The sequence below is a fragment of the Rhodnius prolixus genome, unplaced genomic scaffold, assembly GCF_049639745.1.
Source record: "Rhodnius prolixus isolate KJV_2025 unplaced genomic scaffold, Rpr scaffold_5, whole genome shotgun sequence".
In the NCBI taxonomy this organism is placed as follows: Eukaryota; Metazoa; Arthropoda; class Insecta; order Hemiptera; family Reduviidae; genus Rhodnius; species Rhodnius prolixus.
The window spans coordinates 28,471,646-28,487,439 of NW_027411624.1; the positions used below are offsets into that span (position 1 = coordinate 28,471,646).

The following is a 15,794-nucleotide window of genomic DNA, read 5'->3' on the forward strand; positions in this document are numbered from 1 at the left end:
TTCTAGATCTGCGTACGAAATTTAAAGAGAATTCTTTGTGCCTTTGTCGAGGAAATGTTAAAAAACGAAAAATTTGAGGTTAGCTGTGTCCAAAAGCTAATTTATTATCAGATATCATGGGGATGCAGAAATGAAATATCAAAAATCAAATTTGAAATATCTCTGATTTATACCCGTTGTTTATTGTTACCCTGATCGGTTTAGGACTTTCACACATCATCAGAGGAAGAATAATGCGTTTGATGCTGAGATTTTAACATCAAACAATGTTTCCTATGTTTGCTTACTAAGCTTACTTAGCCAAGTTTAGTGCGAGTGGAAATCTCTACTCCAAAAACTGACTAATCTATCTCAGATGATCTCTTGGAAGTTCCATACTGGTCAGAGATTCAATAAACATGCGTGCTACAACAGGCAAAATCAAAGGTATTATCCAGTTTTTGGGCACCTTATCACATTTTCAATCTAATCGTCACCATGTTTTTTGAGTTATGCGGACGAAAAACTGACCGACAAACTCAAAATAAAATGTCAGACAGTTTTTTTTTTTTGAGGTGGGGGAATCAGAGAGAAATATTTCGGGAGTAAACTCAAAAAATTTCCAATTTGGTACTCAGACAACTACTTGAGGTTGTTTTAGTATTTTGATCCCTTTTTTTCGATACTAGTACTCCCAAAACTGGCCTACCACACTTGTACAAGCTACCTGTGCCTCCAGAATAAAATGCAGACGAGAGAACATTTACTTGGTTAAAGTAAATGAAGCTTTGCTATTTTAAATGCTTTATTCTATACTGGTACTTCCAAAAGTTGCCTACCACACCTGTACAAGCTACCTTTGCCCTCATAATAGAATGTAGGTTACAGAACATTCATGATTCTTATCAAAGTAAAAGAAGCTTCATATTTTGAACTATTTTAACCCATTATTTACTAGTATTTCCAGAAATGATGAAAAACAGACTGACAAACTCAAAATAAAATGTCAATGCGGGAAATCAGAGAGGAATATTTCTTGAAAAAACTCGGAAACATTTCCAATTTGATACTCGAACGGTCATTTGAGGTTATTACAGTACTGTCGGAGGTAACAATGAAAGAATGGTTTGTGTTAACCTATTGCAGCAGGGATGCTAAAGATCTTTACAAGAAAATGGCTAGTCGATTTTCCGTGGGTTAATAAATTATACCAACACACACCCCGTTGGAGTTAATGGATTAGCCACTTTTTTTTTCTTTTTTTTAGGCCATCTGGCGCCTCTGCAGGTATCCCAGGCTAAGACGCCAATGCTCCAATGTTGCTCTTATGGCCTGGAGAAGTTAAATTCATGCATGCAATTTTTGGGTTTAATGAACCAAGGTTAACTCTCTAGTTCTATCGTTACCTGCACACTTTTTCATCCTTACCACAATTAACCTTTACTGCTGACATTTGTGTATCAAACACTTGAAAGAGAGACAGACTGAGATCACAGCAACCGATGGTTTAGAAACGATGTTGAACAGTACGGAATAAAAAAACTTCGCTGTTTGAAAGTGAAGAGTTAGTAACAGCTGATTCTGTGCATTGCGAGACGGTAACTAAAACTCTACACCAAAAACTACCTCTAACGATGGATGAAGCTCTTAAACCGGTCAGGGTTACATGCTACGGACGGATAAAATCAAAAGAGATGCAATAATACTATAATGAACCGTAAAATACTAATTTATTAATTTTCATACTCGTAAAACAAAAAAAAATATATATATATATGGGCGCCTAGAGTAGTATATACACTTGTTGCGTTGTTTAAATGAGTTATGTCATGTGGTTGTGTAGTTGTAGTTGGTAGTTTTCATGATAGTTCAAGGCAGCAGTGGTCCCCCCAGGGGTCATCCTCCTCGGAGACCCCAGTCGGGCCCTCTCTCCTTCACTGTGCAGCATCACTAATAAATATAATAAATAAATAAAGGAAAGACATTATCTTTTCTTATTTAATAAAAAAAGAAAAAGAAGTGATAATAATAATGGTTATAAAAAGAATAAGTCCACTCAGAAACCAGTTTTAGGTTTAGGTCATATGATATATTAATATAGAGATAAAGGTACGGAAGTGTGAATTCTTAATTAGATTATATTTCTTATTTGGTAGTGAATAGAAATAAAATTAAAGCCCTTAAAATATTGCTAGACTATCGTAACTATTTTAAATTTTAAAAACCCATAAAAGCTGTTCTTAGTTTAAATGCTGTAGTTTGATAAGTTTGCCACTATAGGTTGACACACCTTTTAGGTAGACATTCAGCACACTATTGCATTTTCTCCTTGGTTTTTCACTATTTTATTCACAGTTTTTCTATTTTGATTTTTCTCTGCAAAAATTTAGTGTTAAGGAATAAAAAAAAAAGTTGCTGAAAATTTCATCTTTAAAGTAAACGATATTTAAACGAAGTAAACAGTCTAGTTCAGGTATTTTGTTCCTTAACTATATTAATTTTTTAAACTAAATAAATAATAAAATTATTTATTTTAAATATCAGATTTAAATATTCAAATCTGCACGATCCCAATACCATCTCTTGGTATTGGAAGATCAAGTTGGTATCCATTTTTTTTCAATTTATTATTGTCCCGATAAGAAATGAAACCGGTTACCGTAATTTTATTTTTATAATTATTTATTCTTTGAATGAACAAATATATTCTTCATTCCTGTCTGTAAGTTATTCTCCATCAGGTAAATTGGTATTAAATACTCGTACTTTAGAATTGGGTGGGATTTCCTGTTACAGGTTACAGGAAGGTTATAAGAGATTATTCTCCATTCTGACGTAAAGAGTTGAAACAACAACAACAAATATAGCCACTTCTAGGAATAAATATTCCTGATTATTCATTTTTTTTTTTTTTTTCTTTAATTTAGCACAGTTTATTGCACAATAGGGTATGCTTTAATACAGCGTTTCCCAACCTGTGGTACGCGAGTTGCTGGTTGGTGGTACGCGAAAAATAATCAATAATGGCGGACATAAAAAAAATCATAGAAATTAAATCATAAAAATATCATAGATACGTTTTTTCCTATTTCAAAAAAATTATTTTAACAAAATATTATACAGTAAAGTTGTTAATATGTACAGTAAAAAGGTTAGTCTGTCTCAAGATATACGAGAAAATAAATATAATAGCACGTTTAACAGGATTAAAATTGTCTTTCATGCAGTATTTTCCCAAAACCTGAAAACACAAATGATAATTGGATTTCAAACCCCTTCTATAAAGAAAATTTAGGAAAAGCTACATCATTATCGATAGAAGATAAAGAAAATTTAATAGAATTATCATGTGACAGAACTTAAATGATAACTATGAAGAAATCTGCATAAAGAGACTGATTGTAATGAGTAAGCTCTATCCAAGCTACATTAAATTTAATTTAAAAAAAGTTTTAAAACTAAGATCTTACACTTTACAAAGTTTATAAAGTGAACATGAACTTGGAACTCCTTTGTAGCAGATACATTGTATCTCTATACAATGTAAAGGTAATAAAATAACACACTCGGAATAACAAATTTCACGAAATACAATCATTTTTACGAAGTGGTGCAATTTAGTATGATGTACTACCAAGTGGTAGGCGAGCCAAAAAAAAGGTTGGGATACGCTGCTTTAATAAACATATGCATTTTAGTATAATCATTAAAGTGTTAAATACATTTCTGGTAACCTAGATTTTGTCTAAAGTAAAAATGTCAAAAAAAACAAAAAGAAACCCCAATCAAATATTCAATCCGCCTATTTTGATGTTACTTTACACACATCGAACTGGAATTTGTTAAGCAATTTAAATTGCCTAAAGGCATAATCGCGACACCGATATAACTACTTAAAACATACACATGTAAAGCCGCCTCTTATGTAATAAAACGTTTGCGCAAACTTAAACGGCATGTGTGTTTGTATTTGTCTGATTTTATAAGGACATACCCTAACTTCTGAGTAACTCAAAATATTTTTTTGTATATTTTTTCTTTGAAGTTTTTTTTTAAATTTTAATATCATGTATATTTCTTAATATTTACCTTCCCTAGTTAGTAAAAAGGAGTGTTCAGATTATATCAAATTTTTGATTAGTATATTTTAAAGGAAATTTCCACTCTAGATCATTCTTAACACTGCTATTTCTTGTCACTAATCCCAAAGTTTCTTTTGCTATTCTACTTCCTATCATCTTGAACCAAACTCCTATACCAACTGTGGACAAAGTACGCTACCTTGGACTGTACCTAGACAACGGAATGACATGGAATCCCCCATACTAGACTACAAACCAACGCTACAAAACTTCTCGCCAGACTACTTGACAAACGATTGAAACTCAGCCTAACAAAAGACTCTTATATCTACTGTTACTGCGACCTATTTGGTCATACGGCATCGAAGTATGGGGGATCGACTAAGCGTTCCAACTCACTGTGCATCCAGACATTACAGTCGAAAAAATACTTCGAAAACTTCTTAACGCTCCGTTCTATGTATCTAACCTCACTATCCATAATGACCTCAAAATCCCTTTCATTAACGACCTTACTAAAACTCGTTTCTTAAAATTTCATTCCTCTACAACAGCTCATCCTAACCCTCTCATAGAACACCTATCTTCCTCCACATTACCTGGTAATTCTCTAAGGAGAATTATAATTTATAGTATGTACTCTTAGAAGGAAAATCCTACCTCCTATCATCTTGAACCAAACTCCTATACCAACTGTGGACAAAGTACGCTACCTTGGACTGTACCTAGACAACGGAATGGCATGGAATCCCCCATACTAGACTACAAACCAACGTTACAAAACTTCCCGCCAGACTACTTGACAAACGTTCGAAACTCAACCTAAATAACAAAAGACTCTTATATCTACTGTTACTGCGACCTATTTGGTCCATACGGCATCGAAGTATGGGGGATCGACTAAGCGTTCCAACTCACTACGCCTCCAGGCATTACAGTCAAAAATACTTCGAAAAATTCTTAACGCACCGTTCTACGTATCTAACCTCACTATCCATAATGGCCTCAAAATCCCTTTCATTCTAGATCTTGCTAACACTCGTTTTCTCAAATTTCATTCCTCTACCGCAGCCTATCAGAAGAACACCTATTTTCCTTCACTTTACCAGGTGTTCCTCCAAGGAGATTGAAGAGAAGATGGCCGCCCCGCAAGTCCACTCTCCTCATAAGAGCGGTAAGAGCTACTATATTCACGATAATGGAGTGACACTACTGAGTGCCTTCTCCGAGCCATATTCAAGTTATCGTTTCGTCTTATACACGTATCACATTTGCTTGTTGCAGCAACTGTTGCAGTTGTGAATTTCAATAAAATATTAAAAATAAAATAAAAATAATCCCAAATTTCTAATTTACAAATTTCGTTCAAACTTCGAACTTATAAGTAGGAACCCATTTTCACTTTATAATTGTCCCGATAAGAAATGAAAAAATATATTCTTCATTCCTGGCTGTTAGTTAAATTACCAGTTTCAAATAGCAGTTTTTTTTTGGTCTTGCCTGAAACCGCCATAGCCTCTAGATATTGAATCGACTTCTGTATAAATCCTCAGAATTTTATTGATTTGCCCATGTAAAATTAACAGACAAATGTGAATCTAGAATAAATTGACCAATTGAAGAAGATACTCCCGTGGTATTATCGCTTCTTCACGTTGGTATTAATGAAGATGAACACAAGGCCATTGGTGCTTCGCCTGAAGGGAGAGTATCGAGTAAGGTTAGGCTTGGATAGCTGCTGTAAAAGAGGATTTCTCTTATTTATCACCATTATTTGGTGTGTAACTTGTAACTTGTGCCCAAACTGATTATTGTTGTAATCCATTACTCATCTTTTTGTTTTTTAAGTCAAGTTCCAATGTTTGCCTTCACAGCATCATTACTGCTGACTTCAGGCGCCACGGTAGCCGAGCGGTTAGAGGCGAGACCTATAAAGCTAATATGTATTGTAGTACTGGGTTCGATTCCCGATCTTAGGCCTTGGATTTTATTTAATGGTTAATAAAAGAAATTTACAGTAAAGTATGTTTGCTAGTCGCCTCCGTCCACGTCACCTTATTGGTAGTTGGACGTTAAGCCCCGCCTGAAAAAATAGGCGATTACTTTACTTTACTTTTTACTGCTGACTTCAAATTTACACTTTTATTAACAATTATCTTTTTGTTTTCCAGGTAAGTCACTCAATCTGTGAAATAACAGCAAACTTCTCTCTTAAGGTATGTCGTCCATTATATTATCTACTACCCAAAAAGAGCTCTTTCTCGCTAGAAACATTATGTAAATAATAAAGATAATGGATACAAACAAGCCCTTAATATCTCAACTGTCTAGTTCGCTTACTAGCGGAATAATATCAAACGAATAAAGGATACTTGGCGAATATATACTCGTAGTGTACTAGTACCAACATCTCACGTCCCAACTTTAACTTCTTTTTTTGCTTTTTTTTATTTTCTTAATTCTAATATCTGTGTTGGCAGCAGTGTGTACATGTTCTGGTCATTTCGATTCCCATCGCATCTCCTTAGGGCACGTCACGCCGCCGACGCCATTCACCCCCGTGTGTTGCTTCTGTAGTTTAGCTGCTGCTATTCGTTGTTGTAGTTAAACTCGGTATCACGATTTTATACTCTGCAAAATGGTCCCTCTCCTATTATGGTTTTGTCTTCATCTTAACTTTTGTTAGATTGATAAACTGTATTGTGGAGGAATATATGTTTTTGGTTTCTGTATCTTTTTATTCTTAGCTGTTCATCATTATTTCTTTACAAAATTGTTGTTCAAATAACCAGATTTTTCTATTTATTTCATCTATAAATGAAATATAATTCTAAACTAATAAAAGGTTTATTACTTTACACCAAGTTTTTATTATAATAATTATATTTAATTTTGAATTATTTAATGTTTTTATTTATAGTAAGACCAAATTTTCTTGAGTAGGAAAATGTATTCTTCATTGTTTACAACTAAGTAGAATCGCGTCAGCATCGTGAAGAATATATAGAGGAAATCACGCCCAGTCCTCGGTAGTATAGTGGTAAGTATCCCCGCCTGTCACGCGGGAGACCGGGGTTCGATTCCCCGCCGGGGAGATAATTTTTTTTTTTATTTCAAAATATTGAAAGTATTTTTTTTTTCACGCAGAATAATAAATTATTGGTCCAAATAATAGTTTTATTCTAATTTTTGTTTAATTTTAATTAATTTAAAAACCAAAAAAAATTGTTCAGTCTATTATATCAAGCTAATAGAGATGGTGCTTTATAGATCAACTCATCAAATGAGTGTTTTAGACACAAGTCCTCGGTAGTATAGTGGTAAGTATCCCCGCCTGTCACGCGGGAGACCGGGGTTCGATTCCCCGCCGGGGAGATAATTTTTTTTTTTATTTCAAAATATTGAAAGTATTTTTTTTTTCACGCAGAATAATAAATTAGTGTCCAAATAATAGTTTTATTCTAATTTTTGTTTAATTTTAATTAATTTAAAAACCAAAAAAAAAGGTCTATTATATCAAGCTAATAGAGATGGTGCTTTATAGATCAACTCATCAAATGAGAGTTTAAGACACAAGTCCTCGGTAGTATAGTGGTAAGTATCCCCGCCTGTCACGCGGGAGACCGGGGTTCGATTCCCCGCCGGGGAGATAATTTTTTTTTTTATTTCAAAATATTGAAAGTATTTTTTTTTTCACGCAGAATAATAAATTATTGGTCCAAATAATAGTTTTATTCTAATTTTTGTTTAATTTTAATTAATTTAAAAACCAAAAAAAATTGTTCAGTCTATTATATCAAGCTAATAGAGATGGTGCTTTATAGATCAACTCATCAAATGAGTGTTTTAGACACAAGTCCTCGGTAGTATAGTGGTAAGTATCCCCGCCTGTCACGCGGGAGACCGGGGTTCGATTCCCCGCCGGGGAGATAATTTTTTTTTTTATTTCAAAATATTGAAAGTATTTTTTTTTTCACGCAGAATAATAAATTATTGGTCCAAATAATAGTTTTATTCTAATTTTTGTTTAATTTTAATTAATTTAAAAACCAAAAAAAATTGTTCAGTCTATTATATCAAGCTAATAGAGATGGTGCTTTATAGATCAACTCATCAAATGAGTGTTTTAGACACAAGTCCTCGGTAGTATAGTGGTAAGTATCCCCGCCTGTCACGCGGGAGACCGGGGTTCGATTCCCCGCCGGGGAGATAATTTTTTTTTTTATTTCAAAATATTGAAAGTATTTTTTTTTTCACGCAGAATAATAAATTATTGGTCCAAATAATAGTTTTATTCTAATTTTTGTTTAATTTTAATTAATTTAAAAACCAAAAAAAAAGGTCTATTATATCAAGCTAATAGAGATGGTGCTTTATAGATCAACTCATCAAATGAGAGTTTAAGACACAAGTCCTCGGTAGTATAGTGGTAAGTATCCCCGCCTGTCACGCGGGAGACCGGGGTTCGATTCCCCGCCGGGGAGATAATTTTTTTTTTTTTTTCAAAATATTGAAAGTATTTTTTTTTTCACGCAGAATAATAAATTAGTGTCCAAATAATAGTTTTATTCTAATTTTTGTTTAATTTTAATTAATTTAAAAACCAAAAAAAAAGGTCTATTATATCAAGCTAATAGAGATGGTGCTTTATAGATCAACTCATCAAATGAGGGTTTAAGTCACAAGTCCTCGGTAGTATAGTGGTAAGTATCCCCGCCTGTCACGCGGGAGACCGGGGTTCGATTCCCCGCCGGGGAGATAATTTTTTTTTTTTTTTCAAAATATTGAAAGTATTTTTTTTTTCACGCAGAATAATAAATTAGTGTCCAAATAATAGTTTTATTCTAATTTTTGTTTAATTTTAATTAATTTAAAAACCAAAAAAAAAGGTCTATTATATCAAGCTAATAGAGATGGTGCTTTATAGATCAACTCATCAAATGAGAGTTTAAGACACAAGTCCTCGGTAGTATAGTGGTAAGTATCCCCGCCTGTCACGCGGGAGACCGGGGTTCGATTCCCCGCCGGGGAGATAATTTTTTTTTATTTCAAAATATTGAAAGTATTTTTTTTTTCACGCAGAATAATAAATTATTGGTCCAAATAATAGTTTTATTCTAATTTTTGTTTAATTTTAATTAATTTAAAAACCAAAAAAAAAGGTCTATTATATCAAGCTAATAGAGATGGTGCTTTATAGATCAACTCATCAAATGAGAGTTTAAGACACAAGTCCTCGGTAGTATAGTGGTAAGTATCCCCGCCTGTCACGCGGGAGACCGGGGTTCGATTCCCCGCCGGGGAGATAATTTTTTTTTTTTTTTCAAAATATTGAAAGTATTTTTTTTTTCACGCAGAATAATAAATTAGTGTCCAAATAATAGTTTTATTCTAATTTTTGTTTAATTTTAATTAATTTAAAAACCAAAAAAAAAGGTCTATTATATCAAGCTAATAGAGATGGTGCTTTATAGATCAACTCATCAAATGAGTGTTTTAGACACAAGTCCTCGGTAGTATAGTGGTAAGTATCCCCGCCTGTCACGCGGGAGACCGGGGTTCGATTCCCCGCCGGGGAGATAATTTTTTTTTTTATTTCAAAATATTGAAAGTATTTTTTTTTTCACGCAGAATAATAAATTAGTGTCCAAATAATAGTTTTATTCTAATTTTTGTTTAATTTTAATTAATTTAAAAACCAAAAAAAAAGGTCTATTATATCAAGCTAATAGAGATGGTGCTTTATAGATCAACTCATCAAATGAGTGTTTTAGACACAAGTCCTCGGTAGTATAGTGGTAAGTATCCCCGCCTGTCACGCGGGAGACCGGGGTTCGATTCCCCGCCGGGGAGATAATTTTTTTTTTTATTTCAAAATATTGAAAGTATTTTTTTTTTCACGCAGAATAATAAATTATTGGTCCAAATAATAGTTTTATTCTAATTTTTGTTTAATTTTAATTAATTTAAAAACCAAAAAAAATTGTTCAGTCTATTATATCAAGCTAATAGAGATGGTGCTTTATAGATCAACTCATCAAATGAGTGTTTTAGACACAAGTCCTCGGTAGTATAGTGGTAAGTATCCCCGCCTGTCACGCGGGAGACCGGGGTTCGATTCCCCGCCGGGGAGATAATTTTTTTTTTTATTTCAAAATATTGAAAGTATTTTTTTTTTCACGCAGAATAATAAATTATTGGTCCAAATAATAGTTTTATTCTAATTTTTGTTTAATTTTAATTAATTTAAAAACCAAAAAAAAAGGTCTATTATATCAAGCTAATAGAGATGGTGCTTTATAGATCAACTCATCAAATGAGAGTTTAAGACACAAGTCCTCGGTAGTATAGTGGTAAGTATCCCCGCCTGTCACGCGGGAGACCGGGGTTCGATTCCCCGCCGGGGAGATAATTTTTTTTTTTTTCAAAATATTGAAAGTATTTTTTTTTTCACGCAGAATAATAAATTATTGGTCCAAATAATAGTTTTATTCTAATTTTTGTTTAATTTTAATTAATTTAAAAACCAAAAAAAAAGGTCTATTATATCAAGCTAATAGAGATGGTGCTTTATAGATCAACTCATCAAATGAGAGTTTAAGACACAAGTCCTCGGTAGTATAGTGGTAAGTATCCCCGCCTGTCACGCGGGAGACCGGGGTTCGATTCCCCGCCGGGGAGATAATTTTTTTTTTTTTCAAAATATTGAAAGTATTTTTTTTTTCACGCAGAATAATAAATTATTGGTCCAAATAATAGTTTTATTCTAATTTTTGTTTAATTTTAATTAATTTAAAAACCAAAAAAAAAGGTCTATTATATCAAGCTAATAGAGATGGTGCTTTATAGATCAACTCATCAAATGAGAGTTTAAGACACAAGTCCTCGGTAGTATAGTGGTAAGTATCCCCGCCTGTCACGCGGGAGACCGGGGTTCGATTCCCCGCCGGGGAGATAATTTTTTTTTTTTTTTCAAAATATTGAAAGTATTTTTTTTTTTCACGCAGAATAATAAATTAGTGTCCAAATAATAGTTTTATTCTAATTTTTGTTTAATTTTAATTAATTTAAAAACCAAAAAAAAAGGTCTATTATATCAAGCTAATAGAGATGGTGCTTTATAGATCAACTCATCAAATGAGAGTTTAAGACACAAGTCCTCGGTAGTATAGTGGTAAGTATCCCCGCCTGTCACGCGGGAGACCGGGGTTCGATTCCCCGCCGGGGAGATAATTTTTTTTTTTTTCAAAATATTGAAAGTATTTTTTTTTTCACGCAGAATAATAAATTATTGGTCCAAATAATAGTTTTATTCTAATTTTTGTTTAATTTTAATTAATTTAAAAACCAAAAAAAAAGGTCTATTATATCAAGCTAATTGAGATGGTGCTTTATAGATCAACTCATCAAATGAGAGTTTAAGACACAAGTCCTCGGTAGTATAGTGGTAAGTATCCCCGCCTGTCACGCGGGAGACCGGGGTTCGATTCCCCGCCGGGGAGATAATTTTTTTTTTTTTTTCAAAATATTGAAAGTATTTTTTTTTTCACGCAGAATAATAAATTAGTGTCCAAATAATAGTTTTATTCTAATTTTTGTTTAATTTTAATTAATTTAAAAACCAAAAAAAAAGGTCTATTATATCAAGCTAATAGAGATGGTGCTTTATAGATCAACTCATCAAATGAGAGTTTAAGACACAAGTCCTCGGTAGTATAGTGGTAAGTATCCCCGCCTGTCACGCGGGAGACCGGGGTTCGATTCCCCGCCGGGGAGATAATTTTTTTTTTTTTTTCAAAATATTGAAAGTATTTTTTTTTTCACGCAGAATAATAAATTAGTGTCCAAATAATAGTTTTATTCTAATTTTTGTTTAATTTTAATTAATTTAAAAACCAAAAAAAAAGGTCTATTATATCAAGCTAATAGAGATGGTGCTTTATAGATCAACTCATCAAATGAGGGTTTAAGTCACAAGTCCTCGGTAGTATAGTGGTAAGTATCCCCGCCTGTCACGCGGGAGACCGGGGTTCGATTCCCCGCCGGGGAGATAATTTTTTTTTTTTTTTCAAAATATTGAAAGTATTTTTTTTTTCACGCAGAATAATAAATTAGTGTCCAAATAATAGTTTTATTCTAATTTTTGTTTAATTTTAATTAATTTAAAAACCAAAAAAAAAGGTCTATTATATCAAGCTAATAGAGATGGTGCTTTATAGATCAACTCATCAAATGAGAGTTTAAGACACAAGTCCTCGGTAGTATAGTGGTAAGTATCCCCGCCTGTCACGCGGGAGACCGGGGTTCGATTCCCCGCCGGGGAGGAATTTTTTTTTTTTTCTCCGTGTTTTAAAATTTTGATTTAATTTTTTTTTGCTTAGGATTAAATTACTATTCTAAATAGTTTTATTTTTGTTCAATTTTAAGTAAATAAATTATTAGTTTAATGAATAAAAAGTAATGTAAGCTGCGTCGAAGCACAGAGACATAGAGATCTAACCAAACATATGTGCTTTAGGGAAGTACTCATTTAATGAGGGTTTAAGTCACAAGTCCTCGGTAGTATAGTGGTAAGTATCCCCGCCTGTCACGCGGGAGACCGGGGTTCGATTCCCCGCCGGGGAGGATAGTTTTTTTTTTTTTAATGTAATAATTATTTTTTAAAAAATGATTTACTGTATTGCTGCTGGCTGTTTAACCTATTTTGCAATCCAGGTATATATTGTTAAAACTTTGGTTTTTACTGTATAAATATTGCTTGTCCCGTTAATAATGAATTCATTCAGTAGTAGTAGGTGGCCTACCACATCCTCTAGCGCAAGCTTGAGGATTGAATGTTAGTGCAAGTATGAAGATTAAGAATTGAAAAAGGAAGTAAGTTCAAACTTCATATTTCATGTTTTTTTTTGTCCTTTTGGCTCTAACGGAAAGAGAATGATAAAAATTCTCGAAACCGGATGTAGTCTAACTTTATTTTTGTGTGTGTCTTAAGATGGAGCCTGTATCGTTCAAGTTGTGATTACAATATCTCCTTGGTAATTTGTTGACATTTCTAAAGGGGAATTTGAAAAAAAATTTACCCTCGTGAACAGTCTTGTGTTTACTCCAGGATTTTGTAAATCCAAATGGATTTCTAGATTGTAATCCTATTTAAATATTTCGCAAAAAAAACAATTACTTCTGTTTGAATGAGCTTAAAGTTTAACTGGCGTGGATTTGGGCTCCCCACAGGGGCAATTCTTGTTTATCAATATCCAACTGACACTGATTGTCGTTGGTAGAATATTGGCTATTGGTAACCAGTGGTCGTCGTAGTCCATACCGACTTATATGGTGATTATGTATGCATGCGAGATAGTTACTTCTCTTCATCCAATGGACTTGTATCTATCTCAGCCAGATAGATACTTATATATGGTATTGTGTATTCTTGTATCGGTGCAATACACGACGTGTACACATACAGTTCTGTCACGTTAAGTTCACTTCTTGCATTATTCATTTATAAACCTAAACCAAACTAAAATAGACATAAATACAGACCACTGTTCCAAGTTATAGTTCTTTTTTACTTCAAATTCTTTAAGAGATTTCCTACTGCTAGCACATTTAAATTGTTTTAGTTTTGAAATTGTGTCATTTTATTAGAACTCATGTCCCTTTCATTTTGCTGGAGACAGACTGCTCTCGCTATCCCCTCCTTTATCTTTTCTTAATTCTACTGAGTGATAGTATATTAATTTTATTGGTATCTCCTCGTATAAATAGGAACTGAAAACTAAACACATTACGTCACAGAACTGTTTACTGCCCAAATTTTGTTCGTTTTTTTTATAATAATGACTGTTAACTAGAGGTGGTGTGGATGCCTATCTTTACCGAATCCTTACACTTTGAAAATCCTTCGAAAAATCACCAAATGATCCGTAATCCTCCATTAAAAACCTAAATATAGATGGATCCATTCCCTTCGTGTCTAAGATCAAAAATTCTTCAACACCTAATCCTGCCATCAAGACGATCCTCTTGTATACCCATAGCTTCCAAGCGTTACCTTACTCGATACTCCCTCTTAGACGATTGAAGCGCTAGTGGCATCGAGATTATCACCGCGCATAGTGGGTAGCAAAGCGAAGATAGAGCAACGCTACCAAGAGAGAGTAGAGCAACGCGTTGTAACATGTTTGATTTCTTCGCTCTCATCGCGCTCAATTTTCTAGGTTAAAATGGATATTGCTACATTTATTGGTGTAGTTTTTTTAAAGAAACCTCTGTGGGACCAAAAGGATCTTCTACATCACAACCGATTTGTGTTGGATAAGGAATGGGACAGGATTAATGGGGTTAACATTGAAATTCTTCCTTTTCCTGGGTAATATGCCCTCAACACTGGTTAGTATGTAATTATATGTTGAAATAGAGATTTGAAAATACGGATGAAACTTGCCAGGATGCTCCCGAAGTTGTTTGGTACTTGTGATGGAATTCACCATGTTCATGTCTAGTCCTGTTTATATCATGGTACACTGCAGCTCCTGCTTCTAAGCTGCTGTAAATACCAAATTTTCAAGGAAGAATTTTCTTATAGAAATAATTCCTCCATCATGTCTCGTCGAAAGAAGAATGCGACTAAACTCGTCATTATGTGCATGAGACTCTTTGCTCGCTGCTTGACGGTCTCTTTGATTTGAAGCAACTATCCATCGCCGCTCCACTCTGTTTCCAGCCTTTTAGACGACTGAAGCGCCAGTGGCCTCGAGTTCATCTTCACTAATTCCAACGCCCAACACATTGACACTCATGTCATTTTATTCTAGATTCACATTTGCTTGCTTTAATTTAACAGTTGCAAATAAATAAATTGAAGACTTAAAAAAACTCATTCACTTTTCGAAAAGCTAATCATAATTATAATATTATGAAGATGATTGTGACAATTTCTCTCATTACTATAATAATTATATCATAAAGAGATTACAATGGAGCTAGACAATAGAAGATATAACAGCCGAACTCTCGTATCTTGTACAGTTATCAGCATTATTTAGTCATCACAATACATAAAGGTATTTAATACTATGCCCAATTGGAAATTCCAATTCGTATTCATATTGTCCATTGTAGTGTCATTGTTGAATCGTTCGTCCTAATTCCCGTTAATGACGTTTAGTTTTTTAATGACGTCAAAAAGAAGCGCGTGTGGATTCAAGATTTTTTTTTTTGTACTTACAAAAGTATTCTCCTTTTAAAAATGGGTATTATTTTTTAGGAAATGTTGCTTTAAAAGACTTTTTGAGATGTAGCTTCTACAGCAGGAAGAAAATGAAATGATTTTGGAAGAAAGGTAAAAGTGCTGAAATTCCCTTTAGTAAGTGACTACTCTTTTAGTAAATCTCGTTACTGCTTTTTGTTCAGCTGATATTCCGAATTTTTGGAATTCTGGTTACATATTTTTTTACATGACTGTAAAAAGACACTTTAGAGAGATGTCTAACTCACTCCCTCGCTGACACCGGTCTGTCTTCTAACGAGTATAATGATCTATTGTGCCTCCATACTGGTGCCCAAGTGAAACCCCACCAAAACACTCCCTTGAATCCAAGATCTCCAGAAATCTTCATGGTCAGTCCTAGATTGGGTATGTCCTTCTCCAGAAGCTGGTAATTTTCCAGGTGGTCTACTTCTCTTCCTTGAGTAGGTGGCATCGCAGTCAGTTAGAATTTGCTTTGTCAC

The 15,794-nt window shown here is 33.7% G+C and overlaps 1 protein-coding gene and 17 non-coding genes across 20 annotated transcripts in view; all 18 read left to right on the forward strand.

Annotated features, from left to right (window-relative positions):
• The window catches only part of LOC141458643 (rho GTPase-activating protein 20-like), a 626,814-nt gene that overhangs the window by 365,065 nt on the left and 245,955 nt on the right, over window positions 1-15,794 (forward strand). The gene's annotated exons all lie outside the window — the stretch shown is intronic.
• Window positions 7,085-7,156, forward strand: TRNAD-GUC (transfer RNA aspartic acid (anticodon GUC)). Its single transcript has one exon. It is a non-coding gene; the product is annotated as a tRNA-Asp (tRNA).
• TRNAD-GUC (transfer RNA aspartic acid (anticodon GUC)) lies at window positions 7,365-7,436 on the forward strand. Its single transcript has one exon. It is a non-coding gene; the product is annotated as a tRNA-Asp (tRNA).
• Window positions 7,639-7,710, forward strand: TRNAD-GUC (transfer RNA aspartic acid (anticodon GUC)). Its single transcript has one exon. It is a non-coding gene; the product is annotated as a tRNA-Asp (tRNA).
• On the forward strand, window positions 9,022-9,093 carry TRNAD-GUC (transfer RNA aspartic acid (anticodon GUC)). Its single transcript has one exon. It is a non-coding gene; the product is annotated as a tRNA-Asp (tRNA).
• TRNAD-GUC (transfer RNA aspartic acid (anticodon GUC)) lies at window positions 9,295-9,366 on the forward strand. The gene has a single exon. It is a non-coding gene; the product is annotated as a tRNA-Asp (tRNA).
• Window positions 9,569-9,640, forward strand: TRNAD-GUC (transfer RNA aspartic acid (anticodon GUC)). Its single transcript has one exon. It is a non-coding gene; the product is annotated as a tRNA-Asp (tRNA).
• Window positions 9,843-9,914, forward strand: TRNAD-GUC (transfer RNA aspartic acid (anticodon GUC)). Its single transcript has one exon. It is a non-coding gene; the product is annotated as a tRNA-Asp (tRNA).
• Window positions 10,123-10,194, forward strand: TRNAD-GUC (transfer RNA aspartic acid (anticodon GUC)). Its single transcript has one exon. It is a non-coding gene; the product is annotated as a tRNA-Asp (tRNA).
• TRNAD-GUC (transfer RNA aspartic acid (anticodon GUC)) lies at window positions 10,398-10,469 on the forward strand. Its single transcript has one exon. It is a non-coding gene; the product is annotated as a tRNA-Asp (tRNA).
• TRNAD-GUC (transfer RNA aspartic acid (anticodon GUC)) lies at window positions 10,671-10,742 on the forward strand. The gene has a single exon. It is a non-coding gene; the product is annotated as a tRNA-Asp (tRNA).
• Window positions 10,944-11,015, forward strand: TRNAD-GUC (transfer RNA aspartic acid (anticodon GUC)). The gene has a single exon. It is a non-coding gene; the product is annotated as a tRNA-Asp (tRNA).
• TRNAD-GUC (transfer RNA aspartic acid (anticodon GUC)) lies at window positions 11,219-11,290 on the forward strand. Its single transcript has one exon. It is a non-coding gene; the product is annotated as a tRNA-Asp (tRNA).
• Window positions 11,492-11,563, forward strand: TRNAD-GUC (transfer RNA aspartic acid (anticodon GUC)). Its single transcript has one exon. It is a non-coding gene; the product is annotated as a tRNA-Asp (tRNA).
• Window positions 11,766-11,837, forward strand: TRNAD-GUC (transfer RNA aspartic acid (anticodon GUC)). Its single transcript has one exon. It is a non-coding gene; the product is annotated as a tRNA-Asp (tRNA).
• TRNAD-GUC (transfer RNA aspartic acid (anticodon GUC)) lies at window positions 12,040-12,111 on the forward strand. The gene has a single exon. It is a non-coding gene; the product is annotated as a tRNA-Asp (tRNA).
• TRNAD-GUC (transfer RNA aspartic acid (anticodon GUC)) lies at window positions 12,314-12,385 on the forward strand. Its single transcript has one exon. It is a non-coding gene; the product is annotated as a tRNA-Asp (tRNA).
• Window positions 12,615-12,686, forward strand: TRNAD-GUC (transfer RNA aspartic acid (anticodon GUC)). The gene has a single exon. It is a non-coding gene; the product is annotated as a tRNA-Asp (tRNA).